This window comes from Alosa sapidissima, chromosome 11, assembly GCF_018492685.1.
Source record: "Alosa sapidissima isolate fAloSap1 chromosome 11, fAloSap1.pri, whole genome shotgun sequence".
Classification (NCBI taxonomy): Eukaryota; Metazoa; Chordata; class Actinopteri; order Clupeiformes; family Clupeidae; genus Alosa; species Alosa sapidissima.
In genome coordinates, this window is record NC_055967.1 from 25961302 (window position 1) to 25985659 (window position 24358).

The 24358-nt window shown below is 40.0% G+C and overlaps 1 protein-coding gene across 1 annotated transcript in view; it reads left to right on the plus strand.

The window, feature by feature from the left end:
* The first annotated feature begins 3864 nt into the window (after nucleotides 1–3864).
* lingo1a (leucine rich repeat and Ig domain containing 1a) overlaps nucleotides 3865–24358 on the plus strand; it is a 74707-nt gene continuing 54213 nt past the window's right edge. The window contains exon 1 of the mRNA XM_042111184.1: nucleotides 3865–4203. The gene's annotated coding sequence lies outside the window, so the exon portion shown is untranslated. The remainder of the gene's footprint in view (nucleotides 4204–24358) is intronic.

The window sequence follows — 24358 nt, forward strand, 5'->3', positions numbered from 1 at the left end:
TAGCAGGCACTTATAGCATGTCTTCTGTGTCATCATACTGAGGGTACTAGCCCAGGTACCTTCAGTCTTTAATGGTGGCGAGGAAGAGCTCAAGCCATATTTTATCATGCCACACAGACAAATGGCGGTAGATTTGGTTGGGTCAAGGCACTAAATACAATGAGCCCTAATTTGAAACCGTAATACCCAAGCGGTGATACTGATATTTGTCCAATTTTTGACATAGCGCAGGGAACAATCAAGCATAAATGTTTACTAATTAGTAGCACCTTTTAACATAGAGGAAAATGATGATAGTTGACTTTACATTTAAAAGGAGTCCTTATGAAGTTTCAGAGAACTTCCTCATTTGCACAATGACACTTGAGCAGTCTTTTGTGCATGTAAACTGTTTAATATTAGCCTGACGAGTCAGACCCACATTAAAATGTAGGGTCTGGGCACTCACTGTTGGCAGTGCTCAGTCCGAGGGGCGGGATAATCGGTTGTCTTTCAAATTTCCTCTGCACGCAATAGGACAGTGCTATGAGTCCCATGCGTTTTCCCACCGGAGCTAGTTGGCTAGTTCAAACTTTTGCCTACTTAAAAAAAGCTTAACTCGTGTCACGCTGTTCACCAACAGCAACATCCATCTTCTTTGTTTTCAAGTAGCAGGGAATTCAAGCCAAACCGTTGCAACTCTGCCATCAATCATTATGTTAAGCCCGCCTAATGTCTCTATACACGATTTGATTGGCTTGATAGAAGTAACATTTTTCCAGCACACAAGCCAACAAAGAGTTGCTAGACTAGCCCTGGCAGCAAATGTAATTTGCTAGGGTGCATCTAGATTTCTAGGCTAGTTTAATAAAGCAATTGGGCCTACACACTATGTAAATGGAACAAGGAGATCGGCTACTGAGTGAATGACTGCAATCGCGTTACATACTGTATGTCTCATTTCGGTCTCACATTGTATGTAATCCAACTGTTGTTGTGGTTTCCTGCAGGTTTAAAAGTGATCAAACGATCACATAAGCCATTACCATTTTTTTTCTAGTGCATAGATTAGATGATTATATTCATGGAATTCCATATAGCAATGGAAAAAGTATCATATCAGGCGAATGCAAAAGTGTGAGTAATTTTATCTTTATGTTACATGTTTGGGAGTGAATTATGCCTTGCGATCTTTGCCTCAGCTACTCTCACTCGTCGTGTTGCAAGACCTATGTGCAAGACCATGAAATCAACAGAGTGACCGTTCCCATAAGCAATTGGCATGTGATTGCACAGTGACAGTCTGACAATAGGTTAGTGGAGTTTACAAAAACAAAACAGGAATGACAGCCAAATTCAGACTCAAGCCCCTAGCGGGCTCTAAGTGAAGGGGACTTCAGTAGTAGAGTTTGTGTTTGATGTATTATGCTATCTTGGAGCGGCTACATTGACAAGAAGGCTAATTTAGGGTATGTAGGCTAACCCAAAGATCATTCAGTTGTACTGACTTGCATCAAAGAGCCGGTTATGTGAATGCTAAGGCCCAATGGGCTAATGTCACTGTTGCACAAACTCATATGAATTTCTGCTGCTGTCTTACTGCAAGTGGGTGTTTCAGAAAGGACACCATGTTGAGGCATTAAAAGGGAATATTCTTTCTGGGGCATTCTCTCTGCTGACTCCACAAACATGAGGGGTGCTTTGAAAAATAAATATTTGGTGTCTGACCTTGATTTACAAAATAGAGAGGGAAAATCAGTTTTACTCCACACACTTCCCCATTAGGTTCACCTCCACAACCTCCATGTATAATGTACGATGTGTGGTATTGTAATATATAAATAATATACACCATTACAAGAGACGTGCATTTTTTCCCCGTGTACAACAGGTTGGAGTGATGCTGTTATACAACACACTCTAGAAACAGAAAAAGAAAACAACACTCCTAAGAGGCATATTCATTTATGTTGCGTCCACCTCAAAAATCTTCAATGTCAGTGCATGGAGGCAACACCCAGCTGTAATGGTCCCCCTGATAATGATTGCTTTGAATGATGACATAATGAGGGCTTTATACATATGTATGGGTCACTGAGGGCTGCTTTACTAGGGAGGAATAAAACTACTAGGTGAGAGGTCAGGCTAACGAGTAGAAGCCGGAGATACAGCAGCATACAGAAGTCAGCTGGTAGGCTACTATCCAGCATATGCATTAAATGTGGTAAAACAATGAGGCGATACATTGTAGTGCTTTATAATTATACTACTTCTACTGTAATTACACACTGCAGAAGCAGCACACAAGTAGCGCTCCCCCTTGAGACATAGGTCAATTCTGTTGTTATACAGTGTATTTGGTTATGTGTGTGCTTCCGAGTTTTACAAAGATGAGCTGAGTAGAATAATGGAATATGGTGTCTGTACAATGAGATCTGATGCCTACAGATCTAACGACTGGGTTTTGGCCATAGAAGACATCCAAGAGTCAATGTGCAGTGGACAGACACAGATCTACAAACAACTGAGATTTAGAACTGATAAATTGTATCCGCAAATTCACATGATATTCTAAAAACAAGTAACTACTGAAGAATGACAAAAAGAGTCTGGATTTAATAATAACAAAAGTGAAATGCCCTGGGTCAGTGGACAAGATGATCAGGCACAGCTAGAGGTGATATTAAATAATTCATGGGCTATGTATGATTTGCTCTAGGCATCCAGCTCTCTGCGGCATTGAGAAAAAGCATCTGTTTTCATTGCGAGACCAGCTGCATGTGCAACCTGCCTCAATTCATGAGTCTACTTTTATCCCACAGCAGCCAGGGTCATGAGACTTTTAAAACCAGCCCTCTAAATATTGTAACACATGCATGCAAAAATACACTACTGGATAATAGTGATGTAGAATGCTTTTGCTGTCTCAACGACCCTGTTAATTCTCTCCTCCCTGTAATGTCTGGATGAGGATGTGAGCACGCTTCTGTTTGGGATATAAAGTCGTGACAGAGAAGAGGATCCAGGTTTCAGAGTCTGAGTGTGCAGGGTTTTCCTCTAGGGCATGCCACTTGACATGCACCTATGTCACTCCCAGTTTGCTTGCCCTGCATGAGGGCTTTATTAGCTGTGACATATTTCAGCCGAATTGCCTCAAACTCTTGAACTATTTTCTTGACTTTTGGAGAATTCCTTTCTTGTTATGGGATGCTCAAATAGAGCAGCATGGACAGAGTTCAAGGCATCTTCAGGATACTCTCCTCCACTGCCCTCATCTCACCCAGTCATCATTCTTTGTTTTATTACACAGCACTCTGTTTGGATCAGTGGTGCCCAGGCCACCCCTAAAGTACCCCATAAAACTGGAAACCTCACTCCTGTACCCAGCCTTTACTGTTGTCACATTGCAACTTTGGGCTTCTTCCATAATCATCAGCCTGCTTTGCCAGAGTGCGACACATTAATCATTATTGCCAGAAAAGGAGGAGAGCTGGAGACGCAAGGCGCAGCTGAGGAGCGGGTCCGCGCAGGAGGGGCAGTGAGAGGATCTGAGCGCTTTGCAGAGCTCTGGCCTCGTCCCCGCGCTTGTGTTCGGCATTCAGCTGCCAAGCGGCTCGGTGCTCTCCTGCTGCTCAGGCACTTGGATCAAAACGTGCCAATTGAATTTTATTAGTTGCATCTCCCACATTTGCATAGATCATGCAGAAGCTTTCTTTCTCCCTGATTCCTTTTGCTGGCTAGCCCCAATCTCTCTCTCTCTCTCTCTCTCTGTCTCCCTCCCTCCCTCCCTCCCTCTTTCTCTCTCCTCACTGCGGCTCCTCCCTCTCTCCACCTTGTGCCGTCCTCGCTTCCTCATTCTCTCTGCCTCACTCTCCTATCCTCTCCTCTCTCCGTCCCTGTTCCCCCCCGACACTGTCTGCTGCCGGAGGTCCCCTTGCTTCTGTTTGGCTGGCTGATCTAAATTTGTGTTTCAGCAAGCCGAAGTCTGGAGGTACTGTAGGCTTTTAAAGTATCTAGGACATGGATTTTGTACACCTTACCACCCGCGCCATCTCCTCCGACTGAATGGACCGTGTTTTCCATGATATAGCAAGAACCATATTTTTGTGCCCGCATGTCACTTTGATGGCATCTTCCATCTTCACTTCAGCAATCTGGATTTAATGACTAGCCGTGCGGATTGAAAGAGACATCTCCATAATCAGAATTCTGCGCACAGCTCGGGTAAGTGCTCCCTTTCTGCATACTTTTTGTGTGATGGTGTTACTTGGGCTCTGGGGTTATTCTAAAGATAGGAAGAGAAACTGAGAGGGCTGTTCCTCAGCATATCAGATTATGAGTCAGACTGATAAGGCTTTTGTAATGCAACCTTTTGTGTTGCTATCTCACTTTGATCTGGAGTTATTTTTAGTTCAGTCCCTTTGAGGAAACTTCATGCATTGTGTACATCCAGGGCAATGTATGGAGGATGGGCAGTTTCAGCCTCCAGCTTCCAGAACACACTGTGGGGCTCACTATGGTTGGCCCAGAGGACTCAGGATTCAGGGGATTCAGAACCAAGCATGAAGCAAGAAGACATTTGCGTACATTCTATTTCTGCGGTTCATAAAAGATAACTGTCAATGTCCAATTCATCACTGAGACAGCAAAAAAACCTACGTTCAGCACTTATTCAGTTAACACACACACACACACACACACACACACACACACACACACACACACACACAGACACAGACACACAAACAGTTTAGACAGATGGAGCTATAGGCAAGTTGGAAATGAGTTGTATACAAATAGGTTGCATAGCACAATCCTAAAAAGGAATTAAAAAGAGTATGCGGCAACAAATGTGCGGAAAAGCAGAATAGCTTTCAGTCACTGGGAATCACTGGGAATGTATCACTCTGTGCCAATATTTGGAGAGGAATGAAATGCAGATACATAAACAGACACACACACACACAAACACACCTACACAAACACAGAGTGAGAGAGAGAGGGAATGAAAGAGGAAAAGGAGAGATAGAGAGGAACCGGAAGGAAAAACAAGGATACAAGGAAACAAGGCTCAGAGTGCAATTTCTACTGCCTCTACTCAGAACATCAATATTTATCACATTTCCCATGTCAGAGGTGGGACCACAATAACACAGTGTAGGCCAGAAAAGTAATAAAAGATAAATAAAGTTGCGTAACAGTGTGGGGAGGGATTTCTCTCTGTTTCATTTAGAATTCTTCTAGATAGAGTGATTACATATTAAAAGACTGCCTCTGAAAATACAGATCCTCATGCGAAATAAAGGAATGCTGAACAAATAATTTTACAGTGATAAGCATTTTAGACAAATGAGTATTTTAAGATATCTACTGTTAACCATTGATTTTCTTCTTAGTTGAGCAGTGTGCAAAATATTTTCAGCATTTTGGGAGAAGGAGTTTATGTCTATATCATAATTTCCAACGGACTGTTCATTTTAAATGTTGCAGTCCTTTCCCGATTTGTCTGGCAAGCTCATTGAGTGTTTTTGCTAATATCAAATCTCAATGTTAGATTTAAATGTAGCACACAGCTATTACACAACAGGACATTTGACATTTGACATTAGGCGTAAGCTTACATCCACTTGGACAGAAGTTTCGAGGTGCTAATAGCAGATCACTTGACCTTGCTAATGAAGAGGTAACACCTCCAACTGAGTGTTTTGAAAGAACCTGTGCACTTATGATGTTAGGAGATCAGAATGTCAAGTGAGGATAACTTCTTCCCTAACTCCCTCGGTGTGTTGTTCCATGGTCAGTTTTTCCGTTTTTTTTTTTTTATAGAAAGCCCACAGCGACTGGCATTTTACTTAGCACACCAATCAGCAACCGGAGGGGAGGGGCCCATGTAGACTTTTGTTGCTGACATCCAAAATAAGAATACATTTGGAAATGTGTCACCGCTGCCAGGTTTACAGACAGATCCATGTAAAATCTGTCATACGGAAATTGGGAGAGAGAAGGAGAGGAAGATCTACAGAGTGACACTGCATCTCTTTGATATATGTAGCCAAGCTGAAATCAATAGACTTGGCTACCTGAAGTAGTGCAGGGGTTTCTTAATAGTTCTACGTGACAACATGACACTTCTGTCTCAGATCTGTAACTAATGATAACAGATTAGTCCATTTAATTAAAGTAACTTTGGGGAAATGGGGACAACACTGGTACACACAGTGAATTAACAGTAATCTTACCAATGGTAAGATATCCCATAATTTCCCTTTAGGGATGAATAAAGTGATCTATCTATCTATCTGTAATCATCTTATCGTACATCTCACCTTGTAGCTCGGAGGCATAAGTCACATGGTAGTATGTAGCTGGCTCTGGAGGTGTAACGTGATCTCTGTGTGAAATGAATTGTCAGTGAGTGTAATGTTTCGCCTCTGTACAATAAATCTTGAATGACGGAAGGCTGACTACTATATCCAGCTAGGATGGCACTGTAAGATACCAAAGCTTGTGTTATCTTTCCCAAAGTACATGTTCAAGTGTTAGACCTTTGAATGGTTGAAGGCTCTCTTTAAATCCTGTGAAGGCCAGTACCCGTCGCCATGCCACAAATCACCAGAGCTGGGCCAGACTTGTGTACAATGGAACACATGTAAACTATAGACCAGTAGCCAGTGTTTGCTTTTCTGGAATATTTATATATATATATATATATATATATATATATATGAGCTGGTGTCCAATGACGATAGCTCGCTCCTAGTCTTTGTGATACTCAGAGAGTACTTCCTTTTCAGAAAGGGCTGTGGTTTGGCCACTCAAATTCAAGGCAAACCATTAAGGAAAAACTGTATAGGTTCAATCAAGCAAATTCGTCTTCACTATCCTCAACTGCCATTTAATCAGTAAGCAGTAAGACTAAATGGCACATAAATGCTGAATTGAAAACTTGCAGCAGACTCATTTAAGATATATTCACATGTACAAGGCTATAATCATTAAGGAGAACATCACTAGACTGAGCCAGTCTAGGGTAGACTCCAGTAAGTTTATTAAACTGAATAGGTACTTTCCCCCCTGAATCATGTGAGCTCTCCACAACTGAGGATGAGAGGATGACATTACCACTGCACAGAAAATGTTTTGGTTTTCATGTTTAAGTGACAGGTTAGGCAGCAAGATTAGATGGATTGCGATTTGACACATTATTATATTTTATCCAGTAACTGTGCATCTACAGTATATGCATTCCATTGAAGTTTCTAAAATAAACATAGTGTCTCCCTTTTGTAAACACTGATTGCTAGGATACATATGAGTCCCTGCCCAGCTGATGAGCCACCAACACAGCTCCACCCTAATGCTGAGTGGCAACAGGACACATCAGCACCACCCAAAAGCTGATATGGTAAAGGGACAGCAGCACCACACAAAAGCTAATCTGGTAAAGGCACAGCACCACCCAAAAGCTAATCTAGTAAAGGGACAGCACCACCCAAAAGCTGATATGTTAAAGGCACAGCACCACCCAAAAGCTGATATGGTAAAAGGACAGCAGCACCACCCAAAAGCTGATCTGGTAAAGGCACAGCACCACCCAAACGCTGATCTGGTAAAGGCACAGCACCACCCAAAAGCTGATATGGTAAAGGCACAGCACCACCCAAAAGCTAATCTGGTAAAGGGACAGCACCACCCAAAAGCTGATGTGGCAAAGGGACAGCACCACCCAAAAGCTGATCTGGTAAAGGGACAACAGCAACACCATTCAAAAGCTGATGTGGTGCAAGGACACCTAGAGGTTGGTGTGGATGATGTGGTAAAGAAACACAGCGGCTAGAGCTTGGTGTGGATTGCAGTGCGCTGTGATATTGCAACTTATCGTCTCATGTCTTGTTAGTTTATTTTTCCCCAGATAGTAGTGTGCAATTGAGTAGCCCACACACAAACACCAACACCAGCCACAAACACTAACACAACACAGATCAGTTACTGGAAGCAGTACAGGACAGAACAGGACTGCACATTTGCAAAGATGGCTGATATGCAGCAGATGTTTTTATTCAAAGCAGCTCAGACTAGAAATGGCAGATTTGGGAGTCGAACCCGGGACCACACCTGCTTCATTTACTTTGTAAAGATTTTAGGTCTTAGTATGTGCTGCTTGTTATCAAAATATAGCTTTTTGTAAATAAACAAATCTATTGCTCTTTATTCTAGTCACTACATTCTGGAGTAATAAGTGCATTCATGTGTGTGTTTTTCTAGATTAGCAAATGTTCTGCATATATGTATACTATTCTTGGTAACACTTTACGGTAAGGGTACATGAATTACCGTATCATGAATTCATGCATGATGCATGCATGATTTATGCATGCATGATTTATGTATTACTATTTATGAATCATCTTACATGAGTTCATATTTTTGTCATTCGTGACCTCATACATGAACAACACATCAACTAAGGCATTAAGTATGGTGGGCACATCATTATGATTTACGATTTATAAACACATGCTATAAAACACTTTAGTTCAGGGACCACAAACATGATGAGCTCATGAGCAATTAACTTTACATTCATGTAATCATGATGATTCATAAATATAAAGGAATAAAATACTGCATAAATCATGAATTAATTAATGCATGAATTCATGATAATTCATGTGCCAGTGTTCATAGTTACCATGAAGAATACCTCTTGGTGCTTTTGCTTTCATTAGAAGTAACAATGAACACCCCCGGCATTGCAGTGGACGACACTTATTTACACAAACTGATTTATTTAGGTCTGGCCCCTGGCATTGGATCCTATTAGGATATTGTCATGTACCCTAATGAAAATGTATGTTTTCAATTTCACCCATAGTTCATCCTCTACCTCAGTTATTCTATCTGTTTTGTGACAGTCTCCACAAGGATGATGTATACTGCTGCTTCGTCATTTGTCGCTTGCCATGTGTAGTTGCAGAACCAATTAGAGTGACCTCGTTGGTTGTGTGGACTGTTGATTGGTCAGTTATTCTGAAGAGAAAAAAAAAACTTGTGACATGTGACATGTTTATAAGGCCATCATTTTATTTAGGGACTTTAGTCATTAAAGTTTGTTGGGATATTAATAAGCCTGCAGTGACTGAGTACAAACAGGGACAGCTTTCTGACCCACTCCATGCTTGGGTCAGAATGCACCATATTGCTCCAAATGATAATGATCCAAACTTTCACCCATGGCCTAAACAGTGGGAGCTGACTGCAACAACTGCAATGACTGCAACGGAGGGTTAATCAGATATCAGTAAGAATACAAGGATTATCTAGTTAAAGTGTATTGCTTTTCAGTAACTTTTAAGTAATACTTAACCGTGTGTTAACTGTCAGGGACAATTGGAATCAATAGTAGAACAATTAACAATTGATTAAATTATTTAATTATTGTGGTTAAATTGGATTACAATCTTATTTTCTAAACCTTTACACAGCCAGAGCACATTAGCCAAACTCAGCATTGAATATGTCTTTTCATATTTCCCTTACGGCATTCAATGACATACTATTACCTGGTTGGTCCTGTATGTGGTAAGGATGATTCTGGAGACACAGGTAGTCACTCAAACATACATTGCTCTTAGAAAACAGCCCGAGGAGAGAAATTAATAAAAAAAAAAACTAAAACATTTATCCACACTCTAACTAATCATTAGTGGATGTGTTTAATCATTATTTTCCTAAAGGCATGCCTACATGTAGGTGTAAATACTAGTTTCTTAATCATTAACACACCCATTTTAACTGATCTTATAAACCATAGACAAATTATTATTGCATCATTAATTAAGTCTTAAAAGCAATTTCTAAAACTGATATTTTTGGTCCTTGATTGTAATTGGCTGAATCGCATTCAATGCCGTTGTAAAATGCAGCATAAACATACACCTTGACCGCATTTCATTCATTTCATTCATTACTGCACTACCATAAATTGATACAAAAGTTAAAGTAGCTGCGCCTCAACGTTGCATGGCAATCCTTCAGATAGAGGAAATATATTTCTTGGCGGAAGAGTGATTTTCCACTAGCGCGTCGTGCCTAACAACGGCCCTTAGCTGTTGTAGAATCAGTGTAACCTACGGCCTCTCGGGGCTTATTGCTTAATTATAAACATATTTTAGGTATAGGCTTATTCACTATGAACAAACCATTCATTTGTGTGTACAAATGCTTTACTGATGTGAATTACAGTAATGTAGAAACAAAACTTTACATATGATGAACAAACAATTTACTAATTGTTTACAAATGCTTAACAAATGATAAATTGTGTGTAGTAATTATAAAGTGTTACCGAAATGTTTCTAAAACAGCATGCCATGGAGGATTTTATGCACCTTACTATTTTACATGAATTTTACAACAACTTATAAATATTTCATATTCAGAGTAAAGAGAGACTGTTTGGCTCAGTGGACAAGGGTTTAATAGACTCAGGCGTTTCTTCATATATGTACAGTATGTATAATATATGCCATTGTTTAAACACAGTAACAACAAAACTAGGTGTGTTTTCACGCTTTAGGTTGTTTTGTAATGTGACAGTGTTTTGTGAATCTGAAACATGAATACATTTTACAAGATCTTTGGGCTGCTGATACCTTCATAAAAGGTTGACTCTCAGATGGCTTTTTTTGGTGACAAATGTAATATGATGATGATGATGAGGAGGAGGTAAAATTCTTCTATTGACTGACAAGGGGTTACCATCGAGAACATAGCCTGAAAAAAGCAACACTTACCCCAATAAAGTTCGAATGATTGAATACAAAATTATATTTATCCCCTAGATAGATAGATAGATAGATATATACTTTATTGATCCCCAGGGGAAATTCAAGCCCCCTGGAGGAGTTGCTGCTTACATCTTGTGTCTTCAGCTGTGCTTTATATGCACCTTTCGCTATAGACCAGGTTTTTCTTGGTCAGTGGCGTAATGATTTTTAAGAGGGTGTAAGATAGCTATTTTTGGACCATCCGCATCAACAAATTTATCAAGCATGGACTCTTGGTCCGACTTGGTCCCACGTTTTCATCCATCTGTTGGTTGGTCTGTTGGTTTGTTTGTTAGCAGGATATCCCAAAATAATTGGCCTGATTTTCATGAAGCTGGCTAAAAAAATGTGTTGTAAATGGCCTACAAGGACAAACCCATTACGAATGGCATATCAATTTACTCCTCTCATCTTATTCATGCATCTAGTAGGAAAGAGTGGAAAATATGTCTACAATTATCATGAAATAGAAATCCATCAGAACATCTTGTTTACTGTTTACTGATTACAATGACTGTAATTAGATCATAATAAAACCCAGTTCCACCAAATCACTCATCTTGATGTGCGTACAACTTTGGGCTAACTATGCTACTTCATTTGTGAGTGATTGTAAGATGACCTGCTTATTTTTCTCCTACTGTTTTCCATAAGTTTGACGAATAAACTAGCTGCAACTCCCCTTCACTTCCTACACTCACCGTATTCTACTGCAGAGTAGCACCGGACACAATCATGCCCTAGACTGAAAACATGCATCCACACTCTTAAAACGAATCAGTTGTCCCTATCTGGACACAGAGATGTGTTAAAAAAAAAAACAATGAAAGTTGTGTTGTTTTCAACGCAAGTTGTGTTATTTTCAAAACATATTGTGCAACAAATAAAAAAGGAAACAACACAAAGTGTGTTGTCCCTATCTGGTCACAGAGATATGTTTAAAAACAACAAGTTGTGTTGTTTTCAACACATTCGTTTTAAGAGTTTAAATGCATCTCATACAGTATAGCCTACACCTCTCTGATTCACTTTACACCGTTGTGTAGCCTATGATACAACATCTAGTCCTTTGGTGTCCTGCGAGTCAGACAAGCAGGCCATTTGCATGGGTTTTCCTTGGTCAATTGCGTAGTGCTGTAGAATCTTTGCAGATGACGAACCACACACACAACAGAGGGTGAAAACATCCTTTCATTGGCAGATGATCTGTTACAGATATGAGATGTCTGGCAAAGGTATGCACTCTATAGTATACTGAGTGCCATTCTAGTTTGAAAGTGATGTGAATTCAGAGATTACACTGTTAAGAGTAGAAGAGAGAGAGAAAATTGTGGTGGATTTCAATGTGAAATAGAAGTAACCAACGCATTTCACCTCAGCATAATCTCTAAAGACTGTGAGGCTTCATGATCCTTCTCTTTGTAGTAACTGGTGCTGAAGGAGGATTGAGAGTAATGCTCTATTGCAGAAGAAACATTGATACAAAAGTTGGTATGCAAAACAAGGATTAGGCCTATCTGTTTGTCTCTCTAAACCATGAGCTGATATTTGTCACCAAATTGAGGTTATATCTTTCCAAAAGAGGTCATTTACTTGCATGCTTTCCAGCTTTCAGTCAATAATTGCTATGATCTCTGTGTGGGACCTCTATTTCTTTCATTTTTAAAGGATTACATTTAAAGAAAGCCTATCAGAACATTCCTATAGTCTTAATCAACGGCTATTTCAGTTGTTTAAAATGGCTTTCTTTTGTTATCTATTTTTAACTACTGTCACTCTGCATCCACGTTGAGTAGGATAAACTACTCACGTTGTACATAGATTTGTACATTCAATTTGCTCTCTTTCCTCACATAAAAACACTGTTTCAGCAATATGGCACGAGTGAGAGTGGCGCCTGTGAAGGATATTTAGATTTTGCTGTAGGCACGAGGCCAGAATCCATATTGTTTTTTGAAAGGTACAGTCCATGTTACTGGTTAAAAGCTGTTGTATTGTTGTTGAACGCAACAGCCAATCAGATTACCCTCCTCTGTGCGCTTGAAGCAAGGTGTGGATTGGCTGGAGTACTTTTTTGTATCACAGAATGATATTTAGAGGACCACACAGAGCAAGCACACCACTTTTAAGAATAGAACGTTGTGCGTCAGGGACGATGTGAAGTTTGCTGTTCAGTATCGGAAAAGGAATCCCTGACATGCAGTGGGGTAGTACATGTCACACACTTATTCTACTCATTAAACAGTTACTTACCAAAAGAAAAATAATGCAACTTCTCACAATAACATATTTGAATGATTCCTAATTGGCTTCCAAATAGTTGTTAATGAGAATGGAATACCTGCATGGTTTAGTTTTCCTCTGCCGTGACCATGAGAGATGAGACGCAGAAGAGATCACGGGCATAAAGATTTGACAGTGCACATGGCTGTCAGCATGACTGTGTGACACTGTAGATCTAAGAGTACATGCCGCACATTTCTTATTAACATTTCCTGATTAAACGTGTGCCTGTGTGTTAGTTAAAATTAAAGAAGCCCTATGCAGGTCTGGTTATTCCTTCGCTGTTTCTGGGTTTTCGGCTGATTTGGGCTCGCATTTTTCAGGACATAGCTCCCCCTGCAGCTTCGGTAGCAAGTGACTGCTACGCTAAACCCCCACTAGCTAGCGAGCTAGCCATCAATAAACCAAGCTAAACACATAGGGCTCACAATAAAACGGTCGAGCAAACACATTGTTCAAGAGACTATCAAATCACATTACAAAAACAAAGTTCACCCAAGGGTAGGCTACTTACAATTTCAACAGCAAAAAAGCCAAGTTGGAGTCCGTTTTGCAGTCTTCTTAGAAACTACAATCTGACTACATTTTCGAGTATTTCCTCCAAGTTACATCCGGATTTGTTCGGACCGCGACCGACCGCGACCAGAAAGTTGCATATTCGGTTTTTCCGCAGAGAAGCACTAGGGGGAGACAAAGCACCCATCAAACGACCCAAAAAGTGTTGTAGAACCATCACAACGACTCTCAACCTGCATAATTAAGGTCATTTTTGCTAAAATTGTTGCATAGGGCCTCTTTAAATCCCACATGAACAATGTGATCTTGCTATTTTAATTTGAATTGAACATTACTATGGAATATTAATGTGTTTTTTGACATTCCATGTCTCCACACACAAACACACACACACACACACACACACATGCTCACACGTGTGCAGTGGCAATCGGGACGATCGGGAGTTTTCCCGGTGGGCCGGCCGATGAATCTGCGTGGTGCGGGCCGGCCCATAGAGCTATTATAGCGGCCGTGAGTCGTCCGCGGCCATCGACCTTGCAATTGCACTAAGAATTTTCCGCGAAAATCTAATGTATAGGAAGTCCAACCAATAATTATACCACTTGCTCACTGTCTATATGTCATTCATGGTTACCCTGCACACTCATCTCTCCCATGCTGATTTTTGTGTAGGCTAGCCTTAGTTTTTTATCTTAATTCATTTTTGTCTTATTCAGGCGTTACTGAACTTTCATGACAAATAAAAAATGACAATGTAATTTGTTTGTTTGTACTTAAATTAACGTAAGCCTAAGCTAGAATGGAGCAAAGCCTCCTGGGAATGGGGAATGTGTTTCGGGTTTATCCAATGAACCGATTGCAGGTCAAGTCTATTTACAGAAATGTAGGGGGATAAATGAGCGGCTCCTCGTCTAAAGGCATGACCCTACAAACGATCAAGTTCGAGGAAAGCTACAGGAGTTTTGACAGTCGACGGATTTGTGTGGTTGTTTGCTGTTTTACATATGGATGGAAGGCAGAGAGAAAGGTTAGCGAAGCTAAAGCATTGACGTTATTGAAACTAGCACAAGCTAGTCTTATGTTGATATGTAGCCTAGGCCTAGCCTAATGACTAATTAGTGGGCCACTCAGGCTGATAAATGGTTTGTGGAACTCGTTGGAACTGTCTATATGTAAGCCAGTATATAGGCTTACTTTAATCGTTCTCGTACAAACCTATTCAAAGTGCCTGTTTTTTTCCCAATTATTTAATTACCTGTGTTATTAGGTTGACATTGTCTATAGGCTAGGCCTTTTTTAAATTTATACAGGCAACTATTGGAGTGCTATGATACAGATATGTTTTTATACTGCACTGTTGCATATCTAGTTCCTTACACATTTAAGTTGTAGTCCAAGTTCATGGAAAAGAGCACAGTCTTGACAGCAAGGTGTATAGCAGACAGTACAGATAATGTGCTAGCATGCTAGTCCATGTGGTCAGGCAGGTGGATAGGGTAGTCCTCTTACAGTGTTTGTTAAATTTAAAAGCCAATCTTTATTTCAAACAATTTAAAAACAATTAGATTAACTAGTAAAGATAAAAGCATAGATACCGTGTTACCCCTTGGGAAACTCCTGACGTTTCGGACAAACTAGTCCTGCATCAGAGAAGGAAGTGGGAGGAGGGCAGCCGTGGCCTACTGGTTAGCGCTTCGGACTTGTAACCGGAGGGTTGCCGGTTCGAACCCCGACCAGTAGGAAGCGGCTGAAGTGCCCTTGAGCAAGGCACCTAACCCCTCACTGCTCCTTGAGCACCGTTGTTGTTCATGGATTGGGATAAATGCAGAGACCAAATTTCCCTCACGGGATCAAAAGAGTATATATATATATTGTATTGCATTAGCACTATATATTTTGTTTGTGCTATTGATGTGTGTGCATGTTTGGGGGGAGGGGGCGCCAGTGCCGTCAGAATTTTCCCGGTGGATTTTAGTGCCCCACTCCGCCCCTGGTGCAGTCTATAATAAAAGTGCTGCTTATTGCCTTGAAAGTGTTGGGGCAGTCACTTCCTGCCGGGGTTTCCATTAAAGACATTCATTTCTGTAAAGTGCCATTTTGCTCTTGTTCTTTTGTGCTTTTGCTCCCATATGATTCATGTTTTTATGCCAATGGCCTTTCCATTTGTCACAAATTAAATGGCTTACTGAAAAAAAACAGTTAGTGAGACATAATCAGAAAGGATATGTTCAAGAACATACTCAAGTCTGAGCCCCAATGCAAGGTGATGAACGGTGTCTTGGATGGATGCTGGTGTTCCATAGCAGCAGCCTTATTCTAATGTGGCAAAGATGCCTTTTCTTTTCTTTTTAAGTTTATTATTTGGGCTTTTATGCCTTTAATCAGACAGGATAGTATGAAGAAGGGAGACAGGAGGGGGATGGGAGAGAGGTGGGATGGGATCGGGAGATGACCCAGTCCGGACTGGCACCCGGGTCCCCGTGGGTACTTGGATCTGAATGTGGTACAGTACGTTCGTTGTGGTCACTTGCACCACAGGACCACCCAAAGATGCATGCATATTCTATCGACTCCATTTAGGCTCATTCATGTAAGAGTTTTCCATATTATAGTTACACTTGGCCATGGCCCCATCAGCTAAATAGAATTATGACGGCATCCTTCTCTCCATCAGCTAGAGTAAACCAGGGTAGATATTCCGACAATGTGAGCTACCACAAAAGATCGGTCCTTGTGTAGGTGTGTTCATGGTACAGTATGCCTGCTACATTGGTAATTTTGTTTACCGGCTTGCCAACAGGCAATCTTTTAGGTCCCGGCAGATGGGCCATAATGGGAAAACCTCCGCTGCCCATCCATCTCATTCTGACTAGGTTATGAGCACGTTACTTACATAATCGCATTTGGGACCAGAAAAAGTGGCTTACAGAGACAGACTCATTTACTGCCTTTCAACATCAGACTACAGTGTGTCTCAAACTCCCTCCTGGTGAGTCCAGAGTTATCATTTTTGTCAGAAATTACTGGACATGTTCACAACTTCACACCATAATGGAATTGCTCATTAGAAAGCATACCCTTGAGTTACAAAAAACTCAAGAACCCCTAAATTATGGTTTATAAATGATGATAAACTCTATCCAGTGTGCACAGGGACCCACACGTTTCATTAAACCTTATTAAACCTTTAACATAGGCTACTCAGCAGGTGAGAGACAAATATGAATGTTTGATGACAACAATTATATCCTAGGGATTTAAAAATGTTCAAAATGTTACAGGGGAAAAGAGTAAGGTGGGTGACTACTTTGCTTTGTAGTGCTGTGCAAAATGTTGCATTAATGGCAACTTTAACAGGCTTTCTGGCATAGAGTATATCTGTGCATGGTCAAGGTAGAGGTATAGGTGTGTTTCCTTCATGGATGTATGTCTGTGGCTGGTGTGGATGCTATTTGTTGTTTATCAGGTCAATGCTGTTTAATGGGGGAAATCGATGGATACGTCTATATGGATTATTCTGCCTGTAAAAGTTTCAAAAGGACAGCTCGAAATGGGGTGATCTTTAAAAACACCGTACAGCGGCCATGAATGCCGGGGTTCATTCCTGTTCTTGAAGGTCACCTCACTTATTGTTGTGGTCCAGCAAAGGTTTTACAATGGCTAATGGTGAGCAGCTGAGGCCAACCCAGCAGACGCAGCAGGAGTGCAGGGCAGGGAAATGGCTTGAGGAGCTGATTACTGCCTGGCTGATTTTGACGGTGATGAAAAGCTAAAGGAATTGAGTGGACTGTGTCATATCAGAGTTATCAGTCATCACAATCAGTGACAATCATAAAATGGTGGCGTTTGACTTGAAGTGTTCAAACAAGTATTACAAAACAATGTTTTGTGAGCTGTAGATGTCCATAGATGCTGGTTTGTTTTGAACTTGAACATTAGTTTGATTTGATTTGAACAAACTTTCTTTGTCCAGTCTAACTTTATTCCTTCCCAGGTACACAAACATGATTAGCGGGTCTACTGGCTGTTAATTAAAAACAAGGGGTTGCAAGAACACCAAACAAGAACAGCCCATCAATAATTTATCTGTGCAGTCCGTTTGGAAAACAATGCAACAGCAAAGTGGCAGTCCCCAAAGGAATACCTTTGTTTGCATGCACAGAGGGCCCATTTTCTGTAACAGAATATTAACATAATTCACATTGCAACACAATTGTCTTGAAAGCAAACCCATGGTCCAACACTCAGCCTAGTCCTTGAAACATAAAATGATTTGCCACAGGGGGATGTTAAAACAAGCCCCTAAAATCCTGGTTACACTAATGTGCATTATGTGTGGGAGTGTCTGTTAGATAATGATCTAGGATTCTATCAAACTTTGGTGAAAATAGATGTGACTGGCCCAGAGCGTTTAGCAGAGACTATCCTCTCTATTAAGCATCAGTCTTTAAAACAACGAGATGTGAATATATCTGTATCAACTGCATTACTACACTTAATCTATGTCTATTCAGGTGCTTATTGTTGTATTAATATCTCAGTAGCTGTAAGAGACTGCAAGCTATATCTGCAAAAAAGATGCAGATTTAGGCATAAATATAGGTCCCAATACATTTAATTCAATTTCAATTAGTGGTGCCTCCATTTTCTGTGTGATTAATGGTAAGTGGCCATTTTATCAGGATTAGCTGGCACTCTGAATGGCTGAGCAGAGTGATATATGTGTCACTCCTCTTGTACCTATCTAAGCCCCCCAGGCTACACATAACATATTCACAGCTAACTTCCTCCATTGCAGCATGTGCTTTGGCACCCACTCGCAACCCTTAACTTCGTCTTTCACCTTCAGCCTTCCTCTGGCTTACAACAAGGCAGGGCAACAAGACCAATGTGCTTCAGGGTCTTACTCTAAGACTATGACAAATATACTCCTTTAACATAACCTTTAGAGGAGATTTGAAGCCCCCAGTCTGCTGGAGGAAGTTATTAAAGCACTCATCTTCTTCTTGGCATGAAATAAGCAAGATGATTATCTCTGCAAAGCTGAGATGTCAGCATATTCAGCCAGTGGAGCTACTTTATGTGACCTTTTATGGTGTTTCAGAATATCTTCTACATGGCTGTCTGAAAGCCCAAAACATATGTGGCCCTCCATGGTGAAACCAGTTGCTAGGTTTTTCATGAAGGACAAAGTGGTGTGATTGTACATGTCACAACAAGTCAGAAATGCAGAAATATGCCTGTAAAGTTTGCTACCGTTGTGAAATATGCCTGTAAAGTTTGCTACTTGTGTGAGCATGCCCACGCGCTTAATGCACACTGGTGTCCCTCACACAGCTACCAGCCATACTTCTCCCATCTCAGCGCACCCCTCACACTAGTGCCTCACCCATCTCTGGGGTCTCTCACACAGGGGTCCATCTATCCTGGAGGTTGCCCACGTTGCCCACATCTAATGGCCGAACGGCAGCCATCGCACTTCTGACACATGTAGTGAAGGGAGAGGGCAGTCACCCCACCTGACTTCAAAAATGGGGATCTGGGGTGCCAAACCTCATGTGATTCCATTTTACACATTGTGTACTTTAATTAAACTAATACCATTCTATTATACTTTCTAGCACACAGTATACGCTGCATCCATATTACTATTTCCTGCATCATAATTCAATGAACTTTTGCTAATTGCTTTCTCAAAGCTCTTTTCAAGGTCAGTTGTCACGCAAGAAATGTCTGAATACACTCACTCACTTTGAGAATTTAGTAAATCATAGTGAAAAATACTGGTACATAAGCCTCAGCTTGGCTCCTCTAAGATATCAATGGGAGCGTACAGTGTTCCGTGGTTTATGGCTTTAACCTCCCTTCACCTTTACTTATCATAACCGGAGGTGCCTACCACATGATGAAAAAATATATTTTAAGAGGGCAATCACACCAATCTTGCTACCTTGAATATCCAGTCAGTTTGTGAAGCTTGAAAATATAAATTCACTTCCCGTGTTCGCCTCTGCTTCTGCCTTGTTTCCATGGCAACACAGCGGAGATGAAGGACGGACTATTGGCTCTGAAGTCTCTCACTGAACTGATGATGTTCAAGGAAGTACACATACATAGACCGGCTCCTCGGAGAAAAGAAATGGTGCTGCCCAGTAGCCTCTACAACTCACTTTAGTTTCCTTCTGCTCTTAAAAGGAGAAGAGATGGTTGTTTACGCGAGTAAAGGTCTGCTGAGAATGCCACACTGAGAAGTCTAATCCAGATTGCTTGTCGTTATTCCCCTGGGCTTGCTCTTGTTGGCTACTGGTCCCTGAGAACAGAGAGCTTTTTCAGTAATTGGAATTGGTTGGAGTCCATGTCCATGTTTGTTAAAGGAATGTGCTCTAATTCTAAAATGAAAAACAGCTGCTAGTGTATTTATGTGCAGAAGCCTGAGGAACTGAGGGAGCCAAGTACAAAAGTGCACCACCTGACACCATCAAGTTACAAAAAAATTTACAAATAAACGTGTAGAAAAAGTTTGTTTTTCTTGTTGTTGTTGTTGTTGTTGTTGTTGTTGTTGTTGTTTATCTACCAACTTCATACCATACCTAGAAACTCAGTGTCATTGTCTTACAAGTTGATGGTTTCACATTAGTCTCTATATTTTTCTTATGCTGGAACTTGGTTTTATTGGAGACTGAAAATGCATCAAAGTCAGGAGTCAGTCAGTTGTGAGGTTAAGCTACTTTATTTTGTTGTATTATTGTATATTCTTGGTGTAGATAATGGCTTTGAGCTGGCAGCCTCTTCTGTTTTCTTTCACAGTGAATCCCTTGTGTCAAGTGAATGTTCCTTTTTATTTTTTACACCATAACACACAATTATCATCTTTATACCAGATCAATACAATATGATCACATATCACCATTTTTGTTTCTTTTTAGATTTTCCTCAGAGCAGTGAAAACAGGGAAATGTGTACATGTTGTGCATTACAACTCAGGGCATCTCATCTAAGGCTGAATATTGCTATTCTGTGGCTCCTACAGTATATCTGTATAACGGTGATACTAAGAGAAGCTGGAATCAGTCCTGTGGAATTTCAGTAAGACATACAGTACTGTAGGATGCAGGTGATTGGCTGGGAGAAGCTTAGGGATAGAGGACAAACAGTAGCCTAGCACACAAGTGCACTGTCCAATCAGTGTCTAGAGCTGTCTTCATTAGGAAGGTTTGCATAGCTTTAACTATATTAGTTAATGATATCACAATTATCTTCCACTGAGATGGATTAGGAATAACACCTTATTTAACTGAAATGTTCATTTAGTTGTGATGATGGTAGAAAGAAGTGTCCAAATACAATAATAAATACATAATAAAGGATAAATACAACAATAAATACACATGATGTTGACAGCATAATTTTCAATAATTTGCCACTCATATCAACCTATGGTATACCATTTATAATTAGTTCACTTGATTAGAGATGGCACTTGACATTTGACATTGATTAGAGGATGCTTGAAAAGACAGCAGTGCAAATTATAACTGACAAGCAGTTGAGCATGACTTCAAGCAGGGCATTTCCTGATCATAGGTGACAGATATTGGCCTTATTTTGTAACCCCCCCCCCCCCCCCCCCAAACAAATTACCATCTCATGCTATTTTGATCTTCTTTTGGTTTGCATTAGGTTGGAAATAATCAACATTTTATTTTTGACAGGTCTGTGTACATTAATGATGAAATTGCATGCTATGTACAGTAGAAAGACCCTGATTTAAAGAGCTACAGTAGAGAGGGCCCATTTCACCCAGCATTGCAAAAACAAGTTAATGCATTAAGTTGGAGTTTCAGTGTTATCTGGTGGCTTTATTTATAGAACTGATGTTTCAGTTTTTTCTCCAGGGTTCACCGCCTCACACAAGGAACCCAGTAGTCAGGGTTTTATTCTGGTTCATCGCTTCCACAGATAGATACTGAGATGTGGAGGTGTAACTTTTCCTTTGTTAGATATTAAATACAATACATCACCTCTCATCTGCAGGACAACATAATGAACAATGTCAACTCCACTCCTTTTAATTTGTAAAGGGTTTGTGTAAGCAAACTGAACTGCAAATGACTAAAGAAAGGTGTTGATGTCACTAATATCTTTTTCCATCCAACCCAGTTTACACATTAAAGTAACATGATGGAATTTCCTCTATCCGTTAGTTTTCAACATTCTGAGGACACCCGTGGTGCTAAAGGGGTATCCAATTTGTTTACAATCATCAAATAGGGTCATGCTACTTCCCACGACAACAACAACATTACAAAGAACAATATCAGGCATTCCAAATGTGTATCAGCAATGTCAAATGCTCCATTCAGCTTTTTGTTAGTCAGTAGGGCTTCTTAACAGGTTTGAAACCATTATTCTAAGGCGAAAAAAGCAAAACAAAATTGTGTTCTTTCAACATGCATATGAAAATATATGGCTTTAATAAACTGTTAAACTGTTTTGTTCACTGTGTGTGAGTGAAAATGAACGCCCTCAGCTGAAAGCATAACTCTAATAACATCTTAGCAAATGTGATTTGATGTGCTTTGTCTAAACAAATGTGGTTTGATGTGTTATGTAATTACATAGTTTTGTAAAAACTATGCCTTGAGGTGGTCGAACATTTAGGAAACATTTAGGTCTGTCTCAGCTGGCCATATACTCTACCTGTAGCCATCTCAGGTGCTCAAACTAAAAATCTGGGCATCCCTCTCACCGACGATATAAAATACCTTAATGTAACAGTATCTTTAGTTTAATTAATTAATTAAATGTCTCAAGTAGGTCTGAGACACATATAGCAATACCCCATAGCCATGATGAAGATGTGAATCAAGCTGCCAGAGCTCTGCATCACTATAGACTTGGGTGACTGACTGGCCAATGTTTCTGATGTCCAAATATAATTTGCATGCATGGACTGTTTGCCTTGTTGCTACAGTACTTCTGCTCAAATACACTAGCAGTTATCCCTATGGGACGGTTTGTTTATGTTAGAGTATGACATCTAGAGTTCAGGCTGAAATTGGAATTTAGGCAAACAAACAGCCCATGCTATGGACAGATTCTTAATAAATTGAATAAACTCTTGTAGGTCCACATCATTGTGAGAACCTTTGAGTTGCTGCATATGTTGACAGCCATATATTAGAAAAAAAATATGTCTGCAGGATTAGTGCAACTCTCTTTAAGTTTGGACATAGCCCTCTGTTGCGTGCATGCAAATGTGTCTTTTCAAATAATTATTATCTTTGTTAACTACAGGTTGAGTTCCTGGAGAACCTGTATCTTTGCTAAATGGATGATTGCATTTGTAGCTTATGACACAATTGTAAACACAAGCTCAATTCAAGCATTTTTAGTAAACAACATGAATTCTGCTCCATGTCTTGTCCAACTCTAGTAGTGTCAATCCATTCAATGCTACCTTCATTTTGGAAGGATTTACACATGATGTTAGAGTCTTTGTGTGCACAGTAGACATAAATCACATATATTACTGACAAATTCATCTGCGTCATGCTTCTGTTTCCTGGCTATTTTTGGTTCTGTCTGGTACGTGTCTGAGTTTTGCTTGAGGCTAATTGAACAACATGCAGTTCAGTGCCTGGCATGCTGCTGAACTGACTGGCAGCCCCATGGTGCTTTCATACAAGGAGTACACATTGATATTCATAATATAATGCCACCTGTCTGTTATGTGAATGACACAGTATACCATTTGTAGGCTTTCGAAAAAGCCATTGTGTTATTGAAATAAATGCAGATACCATAAATATGTGCCTCTCCAGCTGTCACAGAAGACTGATTTCATAAGGATTAATTTTTGGTTTCTGAGCATATTCACATTTGACACGTTACAAATGTTATATACTAACAATATATTTAGTAAAAATTATGCTATTCTTATTATGTCTACATAATGGGTATGGTTAATATATATTATATATTAACCATATATTATATTATACTGTACAATATATTATATTATATTATACTGTATTATATTATATCATATTATATTATATTATGGGAACAAAAGCAGTTTCTCTTTTCACACACAGACACTAAGTAAACGTTGCATGTTTACCTGCACTTTTGTCTATTTTATGTGATATGTTTATGTCCCTGCTGAGGAGACTAAGCAGTGCTGTCTACATGTATGTTCGCCATCATATCCATGAGGGCTGAGATTTTGAGCAGTCATCTTAGGCTGCTGCCCTAGACAGTGTTAAGCACTCTGTTTAAATTCATAGGACTTCAAGGCAAATGCAAAATATTCCTCTATGATTTCTCATACTGATGTCCTGAAGAGCCACTGACTATTTTCTGTGCTCTAACCAATATCAATGCTCTTGCAATATGTATGCAATTTCTTTCTTGAATTTTTATACTTTAAGTTTTGTGATGTATTGAAAAGTTAGCTATTGATGATAGCGCTTCTCTCAGCTACAATCAATGATTTCACCCTCAGTCACGGCTACCTGGATTTTATTTTTTTAAATATTTTACATACGGTATACTATTACGGTCTCCATTATTTTCGTGAGCTAATTAAACACGGAAAGTGGACTGTCTTTTCCTTTCACGTCTTTATCTCAATGAACTAGTGTTAATTTACTCAAGACACATCGAACAGAACATGTCCTAAAGCAATATTCTGAACGACTGTAGTGATTAAAGACAAGCAGTTACTGAAGCAGTTACAGGCACAT